General features: G+C 35.5%; 1 protein-coding gene across 1 annotated transcript in view; it reads left to right on the forward strand.

Annotated features, from left to right (window-relative positions):
- The window catches only part of LOC120303072 (CUB and sushi domain-containing protein 3-like), a gene marked incomplete at its 3' end in the record, with an annotated part of 446,767 nt that overhangs the window by 112,588 nt on the left and 312,945 nt on the right, over nt 1-21,234 (forward strand). The gene's annotated exons all lie outside the window — the stretch shown is intronic.

The following is a 21,234-nucleotide window of genomic DNA, read 5'->3' on the forward strand; positions in this document are numbered from 1 at the left end:
TGTTCCTCCACGTATTTCTCTCCTCCCACAAACAATAACCTTGGGAGGTTGGTTAAGCTAATAGAGAGAGAGACTGACCCAAAGTCACCCAGCCCACTTTTATGCGTAAGGCCAGACTAGAACCTAAGTCTCTCAACTTCTAGCTGAGAGAGACTATAACCTAAATCTCTCAACCTCTAGCTGTGACAGATTAGAACCTAAGTCTCTCAACTTCTAGCTGAGAGAGACTAGAACCTAAGTCTCTCAACTTCTAGCTGAGACAGACTAGAACCTAAGTCTCTCAACCTCTAGCTGAGACAGACTAGAACCCAAGTCTCTCAACTGCTAGCTGAGACGGACTAGAACCTAAGTCTCTCAACTTCTAGTTGAGAGAGACTAGAACCTAAGTCTCTTAACTTCTAGCTGAGAGAGACTAGAACCTAAATCTCTCAACCTCTAGCTGAAAGAGACTACAACCTAAGTCTCTCAACTTCTAGCTGAGAGAGACTAGAACCCAAGACTCTCAACCTCTAGCTGAGACAGACTAGAACCCAAGACTCTCAACCTCTAGCTGAGACAGACTAGAACCTAAGTCTCTCAACCTCTAGCTGAGACAGATTTGAACCCAAGTCTCTCAACTTCTAGCTGAGACAGACTAGAACCTAAACCTCTCAACTTCTAGCCTGGTATCTTAACCACTGACTAGAGCAAATATTAAATGATTTTTAAAAAAGTATTTAACTCTCTTTTGAATTAAACTTCTACACCTTTAGTTAATGTAAAAGAAATAGAGAGGTGACAGTGTTAACACAAATGTTAACTTGGTGTAATGGTATGTGGAAAAGATCTTGGAAGATGAGATGAAGATATACTGCCCAAAGAATGGCCAGAGCTCACAGCTGGGTAGAGGATGGATAGTGGGCTGGACAACAGACTCAGAAGGAATCCTTCCTTGTTTCTAGGTTTCAAAGGAGATGTGGGAAAATTGTATTATTCTATGTGATACGTCAGAGAGAAAACATGGCCACATAAGCTAATTCTACTTTATTGTAAAGATATTTTAACAAATGTTTCCTTTTCAGAATTATCTTAATGTCTCCTTTATAGTCTGAAAAACTAAGATGGTCCTTTCTGAGACTCTTACCCCACCCACATCCAGCTGCAGAGAAGAGCAACAAAGATTATTAGGGGGCTGGAAGCTAAAACATACAATGAATGGTTGTTTGGGTATGTCTACTTTAATGAAAAGAAGGACTAGAGGTGACATGATATCAGTCTCCCCCCCCCTTCCATAGATGGTGCCATGATCTTTTGAAAGCCTTTCATTCATTGAGAATGGAAGTTGAACTAGATCATATTCAGAGTACATTTCAAATCTTATTATTCTATATCTGTGACTGCTGCAGCTCTAACAAGTAAATCTAATTCTTCAAGTATGTGGCTTTGTCTTATCTAATACCCGTGCTAACACTTGATATTCTAAAGAGAACCTGGAGAAGAATGCTTAAAGAATCCAGTTATTGAATTCAGCTCCAGGTGAAAAAACATAAAATAGCTGGCATTGGAGTGTTTTCTCTTGCTTTCAACTTTGTCCTTAGCTAAATCAGGATATAGTCAATATAAATATATCAATGGCTAAACAACAATATTTGGGGCACTTATATCAGAATAACAGAGTTGGAAGGGATCTTAGAGGTCTTCTAGTTCAACCCTCTGCTCAGATAGGGAACCCATTTCGGACAAATGGTTGTCCAGTCTCTTCTTAAAAACTTCCAGTTTTGGAGCATTCACAACTTCTGGAGGCAAGTTGTTCCACTGATTAATTGTTGTAACTGTCAGAGAATTTCTCCTTAGTTCTAGGTTGCTTTGATTAGTTTCCATCCATTGCTTCTTGCCCTGCCTTCAGCTGCTTTGGAAAATAGTTTGACCCCCTCCGTTGTGGAAGCCCTTTAGATATTGGAACACTGCTATGTCACCACTAATTTTCTTTTCATTAAACTAGGCATACCAATTCCTGCAACAATTATTTATATATTTTAGCCTCAATATCACTTTCTGTTAGGCATCAAAGGTGTTAAAATAAATCTTCATCCCACTTCTCAGAGAACAATGACACTAATAGTTGTATTTATAGGCAATTAGAAATAGGTTTTCAAGGAATCCCCTTGTCCCAAGTAGTCCTTGCCGCAAAAAGAGTTAGTAAGTGGCAGAAGATGCAAGAGTTGAAAGAAGAAGAATCAATATGAGCATCTGCTTGCGGTATTTCATAATCAAATTCTGGACAGTTTCAGAAGGCTGAGTCTTGCAGTATAGATATTTCAATATAGATAACAATATACATAAAATATTGAACAATAAGGACAGAGAACATGCTATCAGACGAGAACATTGGATTTAAATTAAGTGAGATCTTAAAAAGATAGAGATAATCATGCTTCTGCATTAAAATGGGAACATGTTTTTTTGTTTGGGTAGAGGGGCTGCAAGGAAGAAAGAAAACCAAGAATGTATTAAAGGACATAAAAACAAAAGTTTTCACTGTCACTGAATATGAATAACTCAGAAATATACATTCATACTTTGACACCGAATGTCAAAATGGACACAATCCTTGACCTTTTAAGATGCTTACTTTATTAAGTAATCATTTCTCCTGCCAGATATCTGTCATAGAAAAAAGTAAATGCCACTGTCTTGTATATGCCATGGATATAATCTTTTGTGAAACAAAGATTTGACAGAGTTCAAAGGGGCAAGTTCAATTTGAATGCAGAATAAGGGAGGACATTGGTTAATAACAAAACAGCCAGCAAAAATAAGGCATACTAGTCGTACATAAAAGCAGCTTCTACAATGAAGAATTATAAACTTCATATTAACAAATAACTTTTGATAGAAACTGAATAGTTTCAAATATAAAGCAAAGCTTCATCTAATTTACTTCAATGCTAGAAGTGCTGCAGCCTCATTATTCTCAATGATACATATTTCTGAGTAGACAGGTATACAATAAAGAAAACTAACAATTTTAGTCTAGGTTTTTTTAACGCTTATAATTCTATAACACTCTACTAGATTAGTTTAGGAGTTAGACTTGTGATTTCTGAATTGAGGAGAATGAGGTGCAACCATATTTTAGCCATTACCTAATTCAAAATACAAATATAAATCACTGGGGAAAAAAGCAAACTTGCCTGTCTTAGAATCACAGAATCATAAGGCTGGAAGGAATCTTGGAGGTCTTTTAATCTTGTAGTCCAACTCCCTGCCCAAGGCAGAAGTCCTTCTACTATCCCAGACAAATGGTTGTCAAATCTTTTTTGAAAACCTCCAGCAGTGGAACCACCACATGTCCAGGAGGCAAGCTGTTCCATTGATTAATAGTCCTTATATCTATATATCATGTATAGTTATATATCTTTATATAATTCCCTTTGAAAGAATGTGTTCTGGGTTATATATTTTTGATCACATTAAAATCAGTACACAAAATCATATTTGGGTACTCCTTTTAAATATAAGTAGAGATCAAAATGCTTAATTGCTTGAGTTTATGATGCATAGATAAAGCTCCAGTAAAAGCAACTTTTACTCATTAAAATAGCTGTGGTGCAAGGGCAAGACATGTTGCTTTTCCTTGAAAAAGCTCTGTTCAATTTCTAGCACTCCTCATCATAGGCTAGAAAGAACTTGTTTGAAATATTAGAGACTTTTCATAAAAGTTATCTGGTTCAGACCAACTGCTGGTGACCATATGGTCTAATTCTTTCTCTTTTACTTTATCCCTGAAGAAATTGACAAATCTTCAGAGAAGTGATATCCTTGATCCCATCCATATATATTATCCATTGTTTTCTCCTTCTACTTCCCTCAGCCATGCCTGTTAGTTATTTTCCTATAAACCACTGCTCACATGAGAAGCATTATTTGGTCCAAGACCAATTGATTGATTCTTTTTCCAGTCCATAATACTCTTAGTAACTATCTCCAATTCATATTTCAGAAATGTCTGTCTTCTTTCTCACATTCTTCCTTTTCGTGTTATACATTGCCACTGCAGAAGCCATTGTTTTGACTACTCTGAGATTTGCTGTCAGAGAAATATCATTCCCTGTCATTTTATCTAAGTTTGCAATGACCTTCCTCTTAGAATTACCTTCTTCTTCTGCAGCGCATTGACTTAATCTGTAATTGAGCTCAAAAGAACCATCTACCCCCTTCATTTCTTTATCATCGGCTGTCAATTCTCTCAAAATGTTGACACTATTGGCTTTTTTCTTCTTAATATTTAATAGAAAACCAGATTTTTGTTTTTCCCTTTTTTTTCTTTTCCTAATGAACTTTTCTAGATCTTCTTTTTAATTTATGCTAATAAATTGCTGCCATCTGCATTGTTAGCACTTCATTCTGCAGTTATAATCCCAGCTGTCATCTTTTTCAGTTCAATCATTCCTATAAGGTGCTTGCTGTAAAGATTAAACAGAACTGAGGACAACATACTTCTTATCCTCTTCCAAGGCTGTTGGCATATATCTGCTCATTTTCTCCTGAAACTTTAATAAACATTCAGTTGATATCACAAATACATTTGTGGTTTTGCCTTTGATAATTAGGTTGTTGTCTTTCAATCCTTTATTTCTAGTAGAGTCAATTCCTGAAGGCATTCTTCCTTTGCAAATTATTCAATATTCTAGTCAAATGTTTTTCTATTAATATAATTCTGGGTGCAATGAAGAATATTTATGGTCAAATGATAAAACACGTATCCTGACTTATGTACCTTATACAAGAACATAAGGGTGGGATTCACAGCATTGCATTATGATCTCATTTTTACAACATTATAACTAGCTGTAGTCATACTTAAATATAGTCTTTAGTCTTACCTCTATAGCGTTTTTTCCTTGGTTCCTTTTGAGCAGGCTTACTTTACTTACTTACTTAGTTGTAAACATTCCTCTATTTTCTCTGATCTTATTTCTCTGTCCTATGAAAAACATACCTTATTCTCATCTTCTTGTATTTTTTATTGTCTGTGATGCTCTCAATTGAGATATAATTTTAGTCCTTTTTCTCAAAAATAGAAGTTGCCATTCAGTCATTGCATTACCCAAGGTTTTCCTCCTTCATGAAGGTAGTTTATTTGGAAAACCCATTTATATCCTTTCTTCTTCATTTTTTCTGCTTTAGTTTTTCCAGTTTTTAGTTTCTTAACTTGTCCAACAATGCTTTAGGTGCTCTTTCACTTAAATGTACTGAATCTTTTCTTTACATTAATTTCATATTCTGACTGTAGGACAGTCATAGGTTTAACATAGGTCATCTATGTTAAATCTAGCTGGCACATCACTTTAATTTTCTATATTTAACTCATTTATTTGGTACCAGTATTATAAAATTAGCACTTGAAAGAATCCTGCACTTCACATCTGTCATGGTTCCAACAGATGAAACTCTTCAAAGAACTTTGAGGGATTGTTTACCTTAAAGAGTCTTTATTTTGAGTAGCATAACATTGGCACTGCATAATCGAAGCCAAAAACTGAATTCCCCTCCCCTGAGCACATAGGATCAAAGCACAATTCCCTCCTCCAATTAACAGTCATAAATCACATTCCCCAATTAGCTTGAAGCATGGGCTTCCTCTCCCATTCTGCAGCCTGGCCAATTTCTTATCAGCTGTGATTACAATAACCTTGTTTCTCACACTGGGTTCAATGTTGTTATGTCTAGCTGGACTCTTGTTCACATTCCCCCTCCCAGCATCATTTAACTCTAAAAGCAAAAAGTAAAAGATGGCTTTGTTTCCATCTGTTGTCAATGCAAAAACATCTGATGTTAGTGGCGTTGACAACATCTGTTTCCTATTATGTAATGACTTTAATTTGATGTTGCTGAACCAGTGATTTAGAGGTGCAGAATTTCCATTTTTGTTGTTTAATCAGGTGTTGGCAGGGAACAAGGCATTTCTTTATTGATATATCTGTTAGTACCTTTTGATCCCACTGAAGCTTAGGTGATTTGCAGCAGTGATACCAGGTGCAGTTTGTCATGGATTAATTCATTTGTTCATTCATTCATTCCATAATGGCAAATGAAACAATCAGATAGAGACCTTTAAACTTCAGTTAATTTAGTCTGCAGGAAAGACTAAATAATAATATAGTTATAGTATTTCAACAGTAGAACACAAACATATCTTTTAAGCCCTCAGCTTTTATAGGCCTCTTATGAATTATTCACTAAATATATTACAATATTTCTGAGCAATTGCAGAACTACATATTAGATGATGGTCATGCACAGATTGTATCTCACATACACATTTGGAAAGTGCCTACAGAACCAAACTAGGTTAGGCCCTCTTGTGGTTACTAGTGCTTAGTAGAACTGATAGGCCACAGGTAAGTCATCTCAGTATAGGTCAGTGTTTCCCAAATTTGACAATTTTAAGCGTTGCTGGCTGTGGAATTCTGGGAGTTGAAGTCCTCATGCCTTAAAATTGTCAAGTTTGGGAAACACTGGTATAGGTTAATAAGTAGTTATTTAAAATGGTGTTGCTCTGGTTCAGACACATGAGTCAGTCAAGCAAATCACAGAGAGCCAAGGTCTTATGTTAAGATAAGAGTTCATCTTTTTGTCAATACTTTTAATTCAGCATCCACAAGTTTTGTCAAAGTTCTTTTTCAGAAGATTCACAAATGTTGTATTGGCCTGGTGTGTTTCTGCAGTTATTTGTACTACAACAATGCCTATTTCCTAAATTGTTCAATTTACCCAGTCCATTTTTTTCTCTAATTTCATGTTGCTCTATTTCTCCAACTTTTTGCAACTCAGTCATATTAGAAATATGTCCTTTCTAAACAGTGATTTTACCAGCAATTGCATTCTGCCACCTCTTTCACAGGATACAGCATGGCTTTTTAAAAATTTTATTCCTTGTTTCTTGATGTTTCCTTCCCTAATATGTTAACATATATGTAAATATGTTACTATTTATTCCTTTTTATTTTTTATTGTTTTATCATATTCTGCATTGCCTAGAATTAGTTGGAAATTTAGATTATTTAATAAAATGAACTAATTTCTTCTAAAGTATCTAATTTAGGATACTTCATTTATAGTTTGACATGTTCAAGTTTTCTTTGGTCTGTTTATTTAAAACATTTATATAGCTGTCCTTGTTATTCCCTTCTCAACCTCCAGATTGATTAATGAAAGGTCATTATTATTCCCAAGGAGCTATAGGAAAGTCTTCAAACAGCGATGACAACAGCTAACATCCAAATTTGCCAAATGTTTGATCTATGTTCATATTGTTTATTTATCAGTAAGCTAAATACAGATTGCCATTGGCTTCTTCTGTGTTTGACTAATATACAATTTCCAAAGCATGACCCCTCAAGTTCTGTGCTTTAGTTGTAATTAAAACTGTTCCTCCCATAAAGCTAACTTTAATTATCAGCTTTATATGTTTGAATTATTAGCAAGAAGTTTGAACATAAGCTGGCTGCAGTCTATATAATGCTGACTTTTCCAAATCTTTGCAGCCAAATCTACAATTACAGCTGCATTAGGGCTGTCAGTTTATTTATATCATTCCATGTGGCTGTCAACTGTTTCACTCCAAGCATTTTTACCATGACAAATCAAAACTGTTTCCCATCATTTTGGCTTAGGATTTTCAAAGCTAGTCCTCTAATTTAATCTTCCAGTTGAAAGTGCATTTTAATTAAGGGGCAATAACTTTGGAGACCAGTTTGGAAACAGAATGCTCATTTGATATGTGATTAAATGTTCATCCTTGCAAATTCAGTGCAACCTGTAAAATAAAGCTTGATGAAATAGGGAACATTTTCTACCATTTAGGAAAAAGAAAGAAACAAACACGAAGGAGAAAAAATAGATTCTGATATATAACGACAATAGTTGCAGCAACATTTTATCAAGTCTTAATAGAATTAAAGAAGTCATGGGATGCTATCTGCAATTGGTTTTCAGTGAAACACATTTTATATCTATAAAATCACCTACATTAGAGAACCCTAGTGAACTCCAGTTGACTCAGTGGTACTGACTCTAAGTGCAGGTATTCTTACAGATGCAATTATCACCTCTCTATAGAATACTGATGTCAATGATGGTGCTGAACATCAATCATTCCTCCAAGATGAACTTTGATAACCTCTAACTGCAATAACTCAATAAAAACTTTGCACAGTAACTGAATGAAACATTATGCCTACCAAGATATTGCTTAGAGTGAAAATGGTAAGTCTGAGCAATCAAAGCTTTCTGGAGAATTGAACAAAACAGAAAACTATTTTGATGAGGGAAATGTCTATAGAGATTCTCAGTCATCCCGGTCATAGTTGTCTCAAAGGTGCTTCTTTCTTCAGAAGGCAACTTGATTGTTTCTTTCTTTGAAGAGGAGGAGGAGGAGGAGAGGAAGAGGAAGAAGGAGAAGGAGGAGGAGGAGGAGGAGGAGGAGGAGGAGGAGGAGGAGAAGAAGAAGAAGAAGAAGAAGAAGAAGAAGAAGAAGAAGAAGAAGAAAAAGAAGAAGAAGAAGAAGAAGAAGAAGAAGAAGAAGAAGAAGAAGAAGAAGAAGAAGAAGAAGAAGAAGAAGAAATTGATTCACTTCTCATCCAAAAAGCTTCATCAATTCTGATGGTGGGGAGATGAAAGGATAGGTTCTGACAGCATGATGGGAGGGAAGATGGAAGGTTTATATTTCTTTGCAGTCATCTGGCCATTAGCATTCTCTGTGAGCTGTTGAGGCCACTTGGGGGTTTTTCTGTGCCCTCAGGGTCAGCTGAATCAGGGTGCAATTGGTTGTGCAATCTTCTTGGAACTACTGCAAGGGCTGTGTTGTAGACTGGAGATAGGTGGTATCTTATTCTCCCTCCCTTGAGGGTGGGGTGTTCAATTCTAACATAGATGGATTTTTTTTACACCTCTTTCAAACCAGTGGTTCTCTCTATCCAAAATGTGGACTTTACTGTCTTTAAAAGAGTGAGCTTTATCTTTCAAATGCAGATCGACCACTTAATCTTGTCCTGATGGGTTTCATCTCCTATGTTGTGCCATGCGCTTGTGAAGTGGTTATTTGTTTCACCAATGTTCAGATGCACATATGTCACTGCATTGTATAGTACATATCATGTTGCTCAGTTTGTATCTGGATGTTTTATTCTTCTAACAAATCCCTGAATTTTCTTAAAATCCAGAAACAAAGAACCTTTTAAATTTTCCCTGTTCGGATATCTAGGTTTATATTCATTTGAATGAAAAAGAAGGTCTTTCAATGCTCATGGTAATGGGATGGTAAAATATACTGCCCCCATGAAGATGTACAAAACTATTAAACATGTGAACTGTTTAATCTGTCCTTATAAGTTAACATTTACAGCGAGCTGAATTGATCCTAAGAGGCAACATAGGGAACAATCAAAGAGACCAGTGCCCCAAATTGTTTCTATTCATTGACTGTATCTCTGAGATAGTATTGCTAGCATATGCTGATTTAGTAGGAAGGAATAAAGAATAAGAAAGTCACCCAGGTGGGTTTATCAAAAGTATTTCAATATCATGCTGTAATTTACATTGTGTCTGGCTTTTCCTTTCCTTTATCTTTAAAATATAGTAGGCCAAAATTTGGGAAAATTTTAAAAAGTGAGATTATAAAAGCCCAATTTAGCACAATACCAACGAAGAAGAAAAATAACAGCTCTGAAAAGAAACCAGCATGGCTGCATAAAGAATTCTCTGATAAACTGAAAGACAAAAAAGACAAGTATAAAAAGTGGAAAGAGGGGCACATAACCAAGGCAGAATATCAGCAAATAGCCCGAGCCTAAGGAAACCTAAGACTCAAAATGAACTAAGGCTTGCAACAAAAGTAAAAAATAACAAAAAAAGTTTCTTTCAACATGTAAAAAACAAGAAAAAAGTTAAGGAAATGATTGGTTCACTAGTGGGAGAAAGTGGCAAGAAAATGACAAGCAACAGGGAGAAAGCAGAACTATTTAACTCATTTTTTGCATCCATCTTTGCACAAAGGGAAAAAAATAGTCCAACCTATCAAAAAGAGTACTGTAAAAAAACAGATTAGAAACACAAACTAAGATAGGCAAGAAAATGGTAAGTGAGCACCTATCCACCCTAGAGAAGTTCAAATCACCAGGACCAGATGGACTACACCCCAAGGTTCTGAAGGAACTGGCAGATGTGATCTGAGAACCACTGAACTATATCTTTCAAAGATCCTGGGGAACTACCAGAGGACTGGAAAAGAGCTGATGTAGTTCCCATCTTCAAAAAAGGGGAAAAAATGGATCCAGGAGACTACAGACCTATCAGCCTGACCTCAATACCTGGAAGATTCTGGAAAAGATAATCAAGCAACGAATCAGCAAATACCTAGAGGCAAACAAAGTCATTACTAAAAGCCAACATAGGTTTTCAAAAACAGATCATGCAAGACAAAACTTATTGTATTCTTTGACCAAGTGACAAAAATAGCGAACCAGAGGAATGCTGTGGATATAATTTACTTGGACTTCATTAAGGCATTTGATAAAGTAGATCACAATCTACTACTTGATAAGATAGAAAAAATGTGGGTTAGACAGCATCATCACCAGATGGATTTGTAGCTGGCTGACTGGCCGTACTCAGTGTGTGGTCCTCAATGGAACTGTATCTACATGGAGGGAACTGTATAGTGGGGTGCCCCAGGGCTTTGTTCTGGGCTCAGTGCTCTTCAACAACTTCATCAATGATTTGGATGAGGGGATAGATGGGGAATTCATCAGATTTGCAGATAACACCAAGATGGCTGGAATAGTCAACACTTCAGAAGATAGGTTTAAGATATAGAAGGATCTGGACAGACTTGAACATTGGGCGCTATCTAACAAAATGAAATTCAATGGTGAAAAAAGTAAGGTTCTACATTTAGGCAAGAAAAACCAAATGCACAGGTATAGTATAGATGGTACGTTGCTCAATAGTAGTAACTGTGAGAGGGATCTTGGAGTCCTAGTGGACAATCACTTAAATATGAGCCAACAGTGTGCTGCAGTTGCCAAAAAAGCCAACACAGTGCTAGGTTGCATTAATAGAGGGATAGAATCAAGATCACGTGAAGTGTTAATACCATTTTACAATGCCTTGGAATACTGCATCCAGTTTTGGTTACCACGATGTAAAAAAGATATTGAGACTCTAAAAAGAGTACAGAGAAGAGCAACAAAGATGATTAGGGAACTGGAGGCTAAAACATATAAGGAACAGTTGCTGGAATTGGGTATGTCTAGTTTAATGAAGATAAGAACAAGGGGTGACATGATAAGCAGTGTTCCAATATCTCAGGGACTGCCATAAAGAAGAGAGAGTCAAACTAGTCTCCAAAGCACCTGTGGACAAGACAAGAAGCAATGGATGGAAACTAACCAAAGAAAGAAGCAATCTAGAACTAAGGAGAAATTTCCTGACAGTTAGAACAATTATTCAGTGGAACAACCCGCCTCTAGAAGCTGTGAATGCTCCAACACTGGAAGTTTTTAAGAAGAGACTGGACAACCATTTGTCTGAAATGGTATAGGGTTCCCTGCCTGAGCAGGGGGTTGGACTAGATGACCTCCAAGGTCCCTTCCATCACCATCATCATCATCATTAAAAACTGTATAAGTTGTGATTCTGCCTATAACTTTCTAGTGCTTTTCTTAGATCCTGATGTATACTATAGTTGTTTACATGCTTAATACATTTATGTTGTATCTTTTAAGTTATTTGAATTGCTTAAGTGAACCAAGTTTTGTCCACAACAGTTTATATCTTAAGTAGTTAAAATATTTACATATCTATATATCTACTCTCTCTCTCTCTCTCTCTCTCACACACACACACACACACACATACACACTTTCAGAACATTCATAAAAATGTTAAAAAGTTAATTAACTACATTTTTAGAAATATTGGTTTTTTAAAAGAATGTCATCACTATTACTATCATGACCATATTCAAAGGTTTAATATGTATGCTGCATACATATTAAATCTTTGAATATAGTCACTATCAGTGCTTTTTTTCTTAAAAAAAAAAAAAAGGTGCTGGAACTCACACACGTCATACAACCCGCCTTGCCTACCCTACAAGGTTCCATCCAAAAAAGGTGCCGGAACTCTGTTCTGGGCGTTCTATGAGAAAAAAAAAAGCCCTGGTACTGGTAGTAACAGCTAGTCCTCTTCTTTAGAATCCATGTTAGCTTCTCTACCTTTCAATCCTTTCTGGATTATCATTTTCAAAATGTCCATGGCACATGTTGGCATACAGATTTGTAGAAACATTTCACTGACTTTCACCAAAGCAAACTCTCTAACACGTTCTTGAGGATATTGTTTTCCATTAGATGAAATAATACATCTATTTTATTTTATCCCTTCAACTCTCCTACTTATATACTGTGCATCCCTGTGTCTTTGGTAATTAGTACGAGCAGCAGCAACTATAATGATAGGCTGAACATCATTACAATCTCTGTAAACATTCAGAGAGAAGCACCAGACTAGAAACTCAGAAGACTGTGAATTCTAGTACCATCTTAGGCACAAAGCCAGCTTCTCTCTCTCTCTCTCTCTAAAAGAGAATAATGACAAACCATTTCCAAGAATATTACCAAGAAAACTGGATGGATCAGTCCAGACAAACATACGGGGCAGCCAGTTTTTTTTTAAAAAAACACTACAATGGTATTTTACTGCCTCAGCAATTTGGTACTCAATGCAAAAATGTTGTCTTGTACTCATAGTTTATTTGGTATCTGACATGCTGCAAAAAGAAGAGAGGGATAGCTGCAGAAGGAGGATAGGAAGTTAGCCATATTGGGAAGGTCTCTGCAAAAGGAAGAGAGGCTACAGAGGGCAGACAGGAAGTCAGCCATGCTGCGAAGGTCACTGACATAGGAAAAAGGGCAGACAGAAAGATTTTCCTGGCCCAAAGGGTGGTAAGTCAACTTTTTTGTTTGAAATTCGTTGTTTTTTTTAGTTTTTAGTACCCTTCGTGCCTACTAGAAGCAATTAACCTCAAATACCAAGGTATCCCTGCATTTTAAGACAATCTCCCTTGAGACTTCTGCCTGTTAAATGATTAAATCAAATTAGGACGTCTAACTAAAGAGATAATTCACATTTGCAGTAGCAGTTTATGTCCTTTTGTCTTTCCTTCCCAAGCAAGTAATATTGAAATACCAGCCTCAGATGAAGAAGTTTAGGCACTTGTTTTCCATTACAGTAGCTATCTTAAAAGGCTAAATCATGGCAAATGGACCAGAGTTTATTAAAACTGAGACATTTCATTATTCATCCCCGTAACTTCTTGGAGTAAGTTACTTGGATGTTTAATGAAACATCTCAGTTTTAATGAACTTTAATAAACTTTGGTCCAGTTGCCATGATTCAACCTTTTAAGATACGTTTAGCCTGGATGATTGAATCTGCATTTATACGTTGCTTTTCATTCTGGGGAGAAACCCCCTGTAATCTGTATGGTCTTTCCAACAACTCTTTGACTCTCTGCCTATCCAAATTTTGACGGAAGAAGTTACTTGGATGAGTAACGAAACATTTCAGTTTTAATAAACTTTGGTCCAGTTGCCATGATTTTACTTTTGACCTGGATGATTGAATCTTCATTTACATATTACAGGAGCTAGTTCTTTACACCTTATCTATCACTAAGAAACAGTGCAGGTGGGAGGAGTAATATGTCTATTAGAGGAAGTCTGAAAAATATGTAAACTAGAAAGTAGAAAATAGGACAGCAGGTAATCTATTAGATTTATTAATAAATAGATTCTGTGCCATCAAGTCTCCTAGTGACTACATCGATAGATTTCTCCATGATCATCTGTCCCTAACTTGGTCTTTTAGATACACTGACCTTTAACAGAGTCAATCCATTTTGTTTATCTTCTTCTCTTTCCTTCCAATTTTCACAGCATCATGGCCTTCTCTGGAGAGCTGAGCCTTTGCATGATGTGCCTGAAGTGTTGAGCCTGATTGTTGAGTAAGAAGTCTGGGTTGATTTATTCAATGATCTATTAGTTTGTTTTCTTGGCTATCCATTATATTCTCAGGAGTCTTCTCCAACAGAAAAGTTCAAAAACATCAATACTGTTCTGATCTTGCTTCTTCAGAGTCTTAACTTTCATTTCCCTGAGAGATTTGTATATCTAGCTATTATTTTTACTGTATTTTAAAACAAAAGATCTAGTGTACAGTACCTGCTGTGTAATTACACATTATGTTGTTCTCTTTATCATTGGTAAAAAAACTTTAGATCATCTTCCACAAACACATTGAAAGGGAAACAATTATATTGTAGTAGCCTTTCATTATGTCTGATTGAAAATACCACCCTAGAAGTAGTCCTTGACTTATGACCACAATTGTTACTAGAATTTCCATTGCAAATCAAGGCGATTATTGAGTTGTGCCCAATTTTATGACCTTTTGTGTCATGATTGTTAAGCAGATCACTGCAGTTAAGTGATCACATGATCGTTAAGATAATTCAACTTCCTCCATTGACTTTTCTTGTTGGAAGCCAGCTAGGAAAGTGGCAAACGGTGATTTCATAATCTTGAGATGCTGCAACCGTTGTAAATGCATGCAGGTTTCCAAGTGCCTGAATTTTCATCATGGGATTTCTGCAATTCTTATGGGAGTTCTGTGATGGTTGTAGGAGGTCATGAGTGTAAGTCACTTTTTTCCATTGTAACTTTGAATGGTCACTAAACAAATGGTTGTAAATTGAGGACTACCTGTACTTTAGTCACTGGAGTAAATGGAATGCCTTTTTTTTACTTTTCTGTCACTGAGGGCTATTCTTTTAAATGCCAGGAAGTATGGCATTTAAATGCCATTTGAAGTATGCATGTTGTACTATGGATTTTAAGTTGTTTATAGTCATGTTGTACTATGGATTTTAAGTTGTTTATAGTACCCCTCATGTTTGTAAAACTTTATTATTTTTATGTATTTTGTTTAATTAAAAGGAGAAGGGAAATGTTATTTACAAGAAAATTTTAAAGTATTTTTTTAAGTAAAAATGGTAGGTGGTAGTACACTACTTTGTAAAACTATGCCCATCTGTAGAAGAGTGGGAAGAGGAGAAGATAAAGGGAAACTAATTTAGAGGGTAACATGTCCTATCTTCTTTCTTGGAAAATGAATATTCTGTAACCAGTCATGCTGTCTCCACAAATATTATATAAACAGGTGTGCTGATTATATTATTTAACTAGCTCCCCCTAAGGCAAATATTCTAGATGGTTTAAAATAACTTCTGGTGAGAAAACATGGTATTTTGTAGATCACCAGACAGATATCAAAACATTTGATTGCTATAGACAAGAATTTTTATGGGGCTATTTTTTTTTTAAGGACTAAAACAGAAAGCCTGAAGAAATCACATCACAGAATCATCCCTGTGTTAATGCTCAGGCTGAGAGATGAAATTTCCACTTGATGTAAGATGTATTTTCTGAATTGCTCAGCATTAGACTGATGGAAAGGAAAAATTTTGGCTGGCTTATTGGATTTCAGCAAGAATAGATACATGAAATGTCAGTAAATGCTCAGTCATTTATAATTAGCTCTGCTCTACAAAACCATTTATCACTTGGGCTTTTCTAAGATTAGAAAAAAATTAGAAAAGTTTCCTAAATTTTATTTTGAAACTGCCTGGAACATTTGAGTGTAATTATTAACATAAAGAAAATATTCCTTCATCAGTCAGCCCAGCAGGATTCTAGGGCAAATAAAATAATAGTGAGTTTGTAATCAGGGAATATTTGAAAGGTATACACACATACAAACATATTCATTGCACTATCCCTTTACAGGTTAAGCAACTCACACAGAGCACAGAGTAGGTATAAGACCTATATCAAAGAAATGTAAAACATGAGATAAGAAAGGGAAGGTTTGTATAGCTATATAATAAATTTGGTTTATACTGATACTGTTTACTAGATCTCTCTATCTTTTTATCCTGCCAAACCATTCTTGCTTCCAATAAATCTTCATTACAATGGAAGCTTATTCACAGCATAAAAAACAAACAAAAAACAAGCCAGCTTTTTTATTAAAAAAAAAACCTTCAGAGACTTGACACAGAGATAAGTTAACTTCCTTTTGCTTTGATTGTGAACATATTTCTTCTTATTTTTATATACATTTTGCAAGAGTATTGTAGAACAAGGAGTGGAAATCATCTGGAGCGACAGTTATATTGTCTTTTACGCCAGAGTGTTTTTAATCTCCCTAGGTGCAAAACTTAACATTTCTTTTGTTTTTGAATATGATTTATATTGAAACTCTAAAACAAGGAGTTATAAACTATTCCAAACTAATAAAGTAAAGAAGAAAAAAAGTGAAAGCAAAAAATACAAGAAAAGAAAAAAGGTGAAGAAAAATAGAAACAAAGAAAAGAGTTACAAAGAGGTAGCTTCCAGTATTCTTCACAGCGGTTATATTTAAACCTCTCTCTCTATGTCTCTGAAGTTACACCATAATAATTTTCTTTCTATAATCTATTTTGTGTGGTCATCAAAGACATAAATGACAAGCTCTTTCAAAAATGTAGATAGTTTCTTTTCTCCTATCGAATTAATTTACCCATATAAGCGAGATATGCCAATTTCTCCAACCATTCCTGCATAGTGGGTAGTGTCAAAGCCATCTCTGTGCATATAATAATCTTGCCGCAATATATTTCATATGTTGAAATAATCTTCCATGGCCTTTTTTGCTGTTTATTCATTAATCCTAAAAACAAAAGTTCTGACTTCCACTGAACATTGATCTTTAAAATCCTTTGTATCAAAGTATGTATTTCAATTAAAAAATGATTATTATTTTTTACATGTCCACCATCCATGATAAAATGTCACTTCATATCGTTCACATTTACAATATACATTTGAAGTACCTTTGTACATTCTACATAATTTCTCTGACATCATGATGCATCATTTTCTAAAAATTATCTTTAAGATTATAACACAATCTAAATTTCAATCCTTTTAACCACATATATATACATTGGTTCATCTGTATATTATATCAAAAAGGTTTAACCCATTTTATCTTAGAGTTCTTTACAAAACTGGAAGTTTCTGAGTAAAAAAGATTAGCTTTTTTCCTCAAAAGAGGCCACCAGCTTCTGTCATGCTCAAATATGATGAAACATGCAGAGAACTTATGAAGATTTTCCTGTGGTTCCCATTTCTCTTCTTTTTAATGTTCACCAAGCCAGTTCAGCATTTCATGCTGACTCTGCATGACTGTTCCATTTACCCTTTAGATGAGCAGAAAATGGTAGTGAAGCTTTCAAAATGACTATGAATAAAACCTCTATTGGCAAACTTTAGCAAATCTATCGTGTTAGTATTTGGCTCTTAAAAAAAATGATTTCTAGGGGAAAAAAAGAATTGTTGGAACTTTAATGAATGTGAGAACCCAAACTAATATTGATTTTGTATTTATAAAGAACAAAAAAAAGATCATCAATCTCAGCCGTACCCAAATTAGTGAGGCATTCCAGATTTCTTAGATTCTCAGATTTAGACACAGCTAGAGGACACCATGTGGCTGACAGCTGCTGTACCATTTCAGAATGAAAATTGTTAAGTAGTTCTTTAAATGCACACTCATCTAAAAAGCTCATTAAAAGTAATAATCTCCCTCCAAACCTACCATTCATGGATTTATTTGCCATACATGCTGGGTAATTTTCTTCAAGTGCAGAAACTTATTTTATCATTTTAAAGCTTTGTAAGCATACACAAAATTGTGTTAATCTAGTGTGTTTTCCCATACGGATGAAGTATTGATGATAGTGAATTTGAACACACTTTTTTCTCTTGGTAGTATCTGAATATACTTATATAGAAAGAAACTCATGGGGGAGGGATAAAATCAGGGGAAAAATCAATTAAAATAGGAAAATTACCCCAATTAAGGCAATTCAACAGTTAAAAATAGAACATTGAATCATTCAAACTATATGAATGGTTCTCAACCCGTGGTCTGCAAATCCTTGGGGGGGGGGCTGCAATATCATCACAGGAGGTCCACAAAGGCTTGAAGAAATGTTACAATTTAAATTGTGGACTAAATCTTGTGGGTTGTGGCCATAATCCATGCCCACAAAAGGTATTCAAAGGGGTTCATGGTGAAGAAAAGTTGAGAACCACTGAACTATCCAATATCTTGCATAGTCTTAAATAGTGAACTCCAAAATTTGACTATCTTTGTCTATATAATATGCAAAATATCATTTCTAAAATGTATTATTGTATTGTGGTGGAGGAATGATTAAACTGCAGTATTGCAGGCAAACTCTGCCTACATCCTAGAGATTGATCCTGATAGGGCTGAAGGTTGACTCAGCCTTCCATCCTTCTGAAATTGATAAAATGAGGATCCAGATTGTTGGGGGAAATATGCTGACAATGTAAACCATTCAGAGAGTGCTGTAAAGCAATATGGGGCAGTAAATAAGTCTAAGTAGCTATTTCTATTAACTGAAGCTGCTTTTGAAAGATTACCCAAAATTCCAACAGATGCAAATCTACATAATGATATTGGAGTGTCATTATAGAGAATATAAATCTCATGTTGTTTCCATTTGTGTTCATTCATATGCATTGTCAAAAGTGGTGTTATTTTGATTTATTTATTTTAATTATGTTGTCCAACTCAGCAGTGGCACAGGAAGACTTTATTGGTGCTTCTTAAATTTGACAACTTTATGATGTATGGATTTCAACTTCTAAAATTCTCCAGCCAGCCATGTTGGTAGACATCAAACAGAATATATGTGATCCAAATACTCTGAAGACATGTTCATTGCTGTGCTAAAAATGCACCCTTCTTCCTACCTCCCCATTTATATTTTTATTTTATTTTAGAAAAAAATAGTTATTAATTTGACTAGATGTATCTATATACTTTGCTCTACTTCTTTTTATTTTTTACACTGGTCAGTAAGAGAAACATAACTGAACCATAATTGAAAGATGATTAAGGAACTGGAGACTGAAACATATGAAGAAAGGTTACAGGAATTGAACATGCCAAGCCGAAGGAAAAGAAGGACTAGGGGTGACGTGATAGAAGTGTTCCAAATATTTGAGGGGCTTCCACAAAGAAGGGGGGTCAACCTATTCTCTAAAGCATCTGAGGACAGGGCAAGAAGTAATAGCTAGAAATGTATAAAAGAGAGATTCATCCTAGAACTAAGGAGAAATTTCCTGAACTAAGGAGAAATTTTGTGACAGTGAAAATAATTAATCAGTGGAATGGCTTTCCTCCAGAAGTTGTGGGTGCTCCATCATTGGAGCTTTTAGGCAGATATTGGCAGCCATTTGTCTGAAATGATATAGGGTCTCCTCCTTGAACGGGGGTTGGACTAGAAGACCTCCAAGATCCCTCCCAACTCTATTATTCTGTTCTGTTATTCTGTTAAAATCCTATTCTATTTATATGGGATTACCCTTTCCACAGCTACCCTATAAGATAAATTTGGCTGAGGACAGGAACTAGCTCAACGTTACTAAGTCAGTTTCTGTGGATTTGAATCTCGGTCTCCAGTCTAGGAAGAGAAATATTGTACCACACTGATCTCATATATAAGGTAACGATTAGGGAATGCCTTTGAAAAAAAATTAACTGAAGTTCTAGGCCTGGAAGATAAAATGTTTAAGTTTAACATTTAATATGAAGTTTAAAAAATGGAGCTAAAAATAAAATATATTTAACTCACTAAATGTGACTTTGCTGTTTAGCACAGAGAAAACTTTGTCTCTGATTGCCAAATATCGGCATTTCTTTCTCTTTTAATTTTGAATTATGGCTACTTAATTTCCATTATATCTAGTTTGAATAGAAGCTGTTGCAAAAAAATGATTATTACTTTGTATGAACCAGTTCGTCAGTCAATGCTAAAACTAAAACAAGTCAGGGGTATTGGATAAAATGCAGAACAGATGGAAATATAACTTTTATTACATTTAACTCATGAAGCAAATCATCCGGAATAATTTTATGACATAGGAAGTAGTACGGTCATATATTTTTTTCAGAATACAAGATGGCTTTCCTGGTAGCCACTATTTTCCTGTCCTCTATTTCAAATACACTTGGGAAAGCCCAATAAAACTTCACAAAGATGGCTTTTCCTCTGACAAATTCATGATAAATTGCCATATGCATACCTAGCATGTAAAATTATTTGTTATCCATGTACAAGTAGGAGGAGTGGCGTGGATAAGAAGAAAAGCCCTTGCTTATAATGTATATTCTTCACAGCACAATCTGAAAAGATATAAGTACTACATTCAAAAAAAAATTGGAAAGCAGATTTAATGAGCTGGAGATACTCACTATGTGTGGTGGAATGTTTACCTGGAGAAGCAGTGGAAGGGATGTTGGCAGCACCACAGTTTCCCAGGGAGGTGGCAATATATCCCAGAGAAAAGTAATAGTAATAGTAGTAAAGTTGGAAGGGACCTTGGAGGTCATCTAGTCCAACCCCCTGCTCAGGCAGGAAACCCTACACCATTTTGGACAAATGGCTGTCCAGTCTCTTCTTAAAAACTTCCAGTGTTGGAGCATTTACTGCTTCTGGAGGCAGGCTGTTCCATTGATTAATTGTTCTCACTGTCAGGAAGTTTCTCCTTAGTTCTAGGTTGCTTCTGTCCTTAATTAGTTTCCATCCTTTGCTTCTTGTCCTACCTTCAGGTGCTTTGGAAAATAGCTTGACTCCTTCTTCTTTGTGGCAGCCCCTGAGATATTGGAACACTGCTATCATGTCCCCCCTTGTCCTTCTCTTCGTTAAACTAGACATACCCAATTCTAGCAGATTGAAAGACTGTATATTCCTAAAATGGTTGGGAACAGAGAAGAGGTTCAGAGTAGTTACACCCTAGAATCTCTCAGGATCTATCAAGTAGAATTAGAAGTAAAGCTATAGCTTTAGATTAGCAAGATTCTGACCATTAGATGTAAACAAATAAAGGGTTAGGTTCAATTTGATTTCACTATGTGTTTTTGGGCTTGGCTTGATAATATGTCTCCTTTTTAGTGCTGCATATATCAAAAGGAAAGCAAAAGTCTTCTCTCAATACCTTACCTTTCAGGAAGGAAAAAAAAATATTAATGTTTAGATTAAGATAAATATTT

Source organism: Crotalus tigris, unplaced genomic scaffold (genome assembly GCF_016545835.1).
Source record: "Crotalus tigris isolate CLP2741 ecotype Arizona unplaced genomic scaffold, ASM1654583v1 scf7180000024455.1231707, whole genome shotgun sequence".
Taxonomy (NCBI): domain Eukaryota; kingdom Metazoa; phylum Chordata; class Lepidosauria; order Squamata; family Viperidae; genus Crotalus; species Crotalus tigris.